The sequence below is a fragment of the Bacillus rossius genome, chromosome 7, assembly GCF_032445375.1.
Source record: "Bacillus rossius redtenbacheri isolate Brsri chromosome 7, Brsri_v3, whole genome shotgun sequence".
NCBI classification, from domain to species: Eukaryota; Metazoa; Arthropoda; class Insecta; order Phasmatodea; family Bacillidae; genus Bacillus; species Bacillus rossius.
The window spans coordinates 42,747,171-42,752,117 of record NC_086335.1 but is presented as its reverse complement, the minus strand read 5'-3'; the positions used below and the strand labels follow the sequence as shown (position 1 = coordinate 42,752,117).

At 35.8% G+C, this 4,947-nt stretch overlaps 1 non-coding gene across 1 annotated transcript; it reads left to right on the top strand.

Annotated features, from left to right (window-relative positions):
* Positions 1-1,512: 1,512 nt before the first annotated feature.
* On the top strand, positions 1,513-1,602 carry Trnay-gua (transfer RNA tyrosine (anticodon GUA)). Its single transcript is given in 2 exon segments — positions 1,513-1,549; positions 1,567-1,602. It is a non-coding gene; the product is annotated as a tRNA-Tyr (tRNA).
* The last annotated feature ends 3,345 nt before the right edge of the window (positions 1,603-4,947 follow it).

Below are 4,947 nucleotides of genomic sequence, written 5' to 3'. Positions count from 1 at the left end.
GTTTAGTTAAGAACTTCGTTGCTTTGAATTTGTAACGCGCTATCGTTTTGTGCTTCCGTCACGTCTTTCCAATGGGTTACTTGCCTTCCCACAAAATGTAGCTGAAGATTGGCGTCCCGGTGTTGCTGATGCATAGCCTTTATGCACCGAGACTGTGCAATCAATAGGACTTTAAATTTAAAATTTCCCGTTTTTTAAGTGTATGTCATACAGTATTTAAAGTCGGTAGTGATGTTTCTTGTATTATTATGTGTTTATCCAGAGCAACGCAGGGGACTCCAACTAGTATATATGTAACGTAGACTGTCCGTTTGTTTGTTTCTGATACAAATTTACAGTTTCACTCAGATCTCGATACAATTTTGCACATCTCACCTTCGAAACCCGAGGAAGGTCACTCACTGTCTGGGTGAGAATCTGAGAAAACCACCCCTTGAAGTAGAATTCAATTATTCTTGATGAAGTTTATCCATTGCATTGTACGTCATATTAAATTAACCAACAAATCGACTGATAAATTTTAAGTCAACCTGAAGGAAACCAACTTGCAACAAAAAAGTGTTTACTGGTAGGTACTATTAGTTGTAGCTATTATTTTAATACTAAAATTATGTAGGAGGGTATTTTTTATAGTTTGTTTCTTACATCAAATTTTTTTATTGATTCCTTCGTCTCCATTGCAACGGGCTTTTGCATTGTTGATGCCTTCTGCGTATCCATGGCGACGACGTTTGCGACGGCAGTGGCGTACCCACGAGAAGGGGCATGTATAATGCGCATTGCGAATGTGTGTTCCGCCAGTAGACTGCCTTAGAGAAGCGTGGTTACATCAACTAGTATATGTATACACATATATACATGTATACATATTTTTAACCCACTCTTCCGTTGTTATCCATCCTTGACATGCCAAAACCTTGGGGGAATCAGTATTTCCCAAAAGTGGCCCAAAGGGCAAAAAAAAAATGTATGTAGTTCGTGGCCATGATCACAAAAGCAAATATTTATTGAAGATTTAGTGAAAATTTTGAAAAATCTCTTATGAAAAGAAGATTCAAATTTTTCGGGACTTTGACTTTTTTTTTTATTAGCACGCAGCTTTCAATATGACTCACGAAAATCCTTCCGCAAAACATTCAGATATAAAATTGCATGAACATTTTACCAAAATATTCAATACTTCTTCATATCCACCGCAAGTATTCATCAACAATAAAACCAGCATTTTAAGTGAAACACGTTGGTTATTGATTTGAGTTACAAAATATTAACCAGCAGTCATAAAATGTAGTTGAATTGTATGAAAGACCTATCGAAAGTAACAATTTATTATGGGGAAATTACATCTATTTCAGTTAGTAATTTTGCCTATGGAAGCTTGTGGTCTGACATGGTTCTAAAAACACGGGATTCCACAGGGTAAATACATTTTTCACTATCAGTAGCTGACGGGTGGACCACTTTCACCAAACTCGGCTGAACATTCACATACAACAGCTCAATTTATAAGTTCCTCTGGTAGCTCAGTTGGTAGAGCGGTGGACTGTAGAATGTTATATGTCAGATATCCATAGGTCGCTGGTTCAAATCCGGCTCGGAGGAATATATTTTATATTTCTTCCGTATGTGTTAGCTTAGTAATCCATTTTTTTATATGTTTTACTTTAAGTCTGCAGGAACAGTTAGAAATTTTGAAACCATTCATCCTCATTATGTAACTAAGAAAATAATATTTTTGTGTGACAAAACATTATTATAATATAGGTAATATCATCCAAATAACATTTTGATTGTTACAGCGTTTACTTGAAATCCTTCTTAATTCGTTCAGATGTATAAATTGACCTGGTGTATTCAGTCAAACGGTGACGATATTATTGAATGTTGACAAGAACTTTTTTTTCGCCGTTCTTAAGTGCAAATATTTTGCTTCGACGTGATTCCCCTCGACCTGCAAATATTCCCGACAGTCAAGAATTTTCTTTATTATTTTTGACGTGATAACGTCTTATAAATTGATGAACTCCGGCTGCACGTACGACAAATTGTCACGTTCCGCCTGAGCCGAGCGTGCAAGAACCGGCCAACCACCGTGCGAGAAAATCTTCTATAATATCAAACAGGTTTAGGCGGGCTTTTTAACTAATTGTTCATGATTATATTTTAACAATTTAATTTAATTAAATTTGCAAAATCTGTAAATAATATTTGAAAATTAAAAAGTATGCAATTTTTTCATGTCAACAAAATGAATATATAATCTATTAGCTCTAGTACCCGGCGTTGTCCGGGCTAAACACATCATAATATAAGGAACATCACTACCGAGTTTTAATTCTGTAGGACGTACACTTGAAAAACGGGAAATTTAGATTTGAATTTCCCATTGATTGCACAGTCTCGTTGCATCAAGGTTACGCATCATCAAAACGGGGAAGCCAATCTTCAGCTCAATTTTGTGGGAAGGCAGGTAACCCCTAGGCGAGACATAGACGCGCCAACGATAGCGCATTACAACTTCAAGGCAACGCCATACATTGAAGATATAGCCGCGAGCTCAACTGAGCGGACGGGTCTCACCAAGAAAAAGGACAGGAAGTTGCCAAACCTTACTATATGACCGTGTAGCTGGACATAGAGAAATGGCACAAACACACTGTTTGTGTGTATATGACCTACCTCCTATATATTTCTGTTGTAAAACTAAATTTAACCCCTTTTCACTTCCTTAGGAAGAAATTTCATAACCGTGTGTAGTTCATGTCACTCTCCGGCCCATAAACTGTCTATGTGCAAAATATCATGTTGATCCGTGGCTTCGTTGATGCGTGAAAGGACAAACAGACAAACACACTTTCGCATTTAATAATATTAAGTAGGTTTTTTTTGAGGTTCTTAATTTTATAAAAGTTAAATTAAAAGAGGATTTTTATCAAAGGGACCAATTACAACATTATTTTATGGTAACTGGAGCTGTAACTTTTCAGAGATATTATAGTACTTACAAGACACTCGAGACACCTTTGTATTGGGAAGACAAGAATGGTATAAGCCAAAAGTAAGTTTGAAAGTAAGTTGCCGAGGAGGACTCACTGAAGTTGCACAGTAAAAATATTGTTTGTTCTTTAAAAAAAAAAAATTATATTCCTCTGTAAACCAGTTACCAAGAAATAATTTTGTAACACCTCAAGAAACATATTGCAACTTCGTACAAAACATGGCTATATTTATTTTCGTATTTATGAAAAAAAATTTCGATTAAATACTGAGTATTTCGTACGATAATTGGTGCGTGATTCTATATTTTAATTTATGTTTCATTGGAGTGTAATTTTTTTGACCATGGAAAAATTAAACTAATATTCAACAATTCGTATCATGCTTAGGTATATGTGCGCAGATAATACAATACTGGAAAGCTATTCAGGGAGCGGTTTAAAAATATCTTTAACTTTTGGAGTTGTTGGGACAACACAAAGCATAAATGCCCAGGTCAGAATCTGCGAACACTTGTTTTACAGCGATACAGTTGTTTTCATATAAATGTACAAATTTTAAAATATCTGTTATTTTACAATAATATTTCTGTTTTCTTTACAAAATTTAAAACAAACAAAAAATTCAGTGCGAGTGAGAGGGAGAGAGAGAATAAAAACTGGGAGTTTTTGCGGAGTGAATAAAGGAACATGAAGTTAGTCATCGGGGCGAGAGAGTAGGAAGAAACAACTGGTTCGGGGCCTTGTCGGCGGTTTCGCCCGCGGCTCGCTCGAGGACGCGTACAGTTGCGTTTTCTCCCCGCGGCCGGCGGTTGTTGTGGGGGGGGGGGGGGGGGAGGGAGGGGACAATTAGCGTGGCGCGGCGCGATTTTGCAAGAAGCCAGTTTGCGGTCGAGGGAGACGACAAGAAGGAAAAGAAAAAGAAGAAGGAAAAAAGAGTTAACGCCAGCGCCTGTGATCAGTGGCGAGGGTCGCGCGTGAGGCAACCAGTCCCCGCCTTCATCCTTCCGTGAGTCCGGGCGCGGCTCGGAACCGCTGGCATTAAGGGGGTGCGTCCCGCTACACGAGATATTAATTCATTTTACGTTCCAAACGGTTAAACTTGCGTAGGTTTTTTTTTTTCCAGCGGTTGAACTAAAAAAAAGGTAATGGGTGCGTGTTCTTACGTACGCGCGTTAGAGTTTAGACTTACTTGGCGTGGTAAAAAAATCTATATTTTATTTTGCATGCAAATGATTAAAAAGTTATAAAATAACAAAAGGGCTGGAGTGATATTATAAATACGGTTGGTAAAGTTTTTTTTTTCAAACAAATTTGAAAAAAAAAAAATAAGTTTTCAGTATTCATTAAAGATATCAACACATGTATATATTAAATTAATTTAATAAAATATAAAAAAAATATTATTTTATAATTTTAAAAAATAAACAAATATGCTGAATTTTTATTCTAATTTATTTATTCTAATTATTTTTTTAGTAAAAGTGTAATAATTAATCATTTATAATGAAAATAAATTATACATGCGTGAACGTAACCTCACAAACACTCCCATAAAGACGGCCAGGATACTACTAAACCTTCCACAGACACTCCCTGTTAGCGACAATGGAAGCTTTCAAGAAACCTGACATCATTATACATACAAGAACATAATCCCACTCATATAAGTGCAAATGCACTTGAAAAAGTTTCTGTCACTAATATTTACAATAAATATTTTTATTTTATTTTATATATCAGTATTCAATGTTTTAACGAATCTAACGATAGAATATTGTTCTGTTTTAAAAACAACTGTTGAAACAAAGATAGTATCTATTGGTTCCAATCCCTTCTTTTGACTTTAGCAGTTCATAATAAATATACCACATAAGAACGATGTTCAGGAAAATATTTATTTATTTTGCTCATCAGTGGGAAAAAGATCACAAGTTAATGTTTGGCTAAA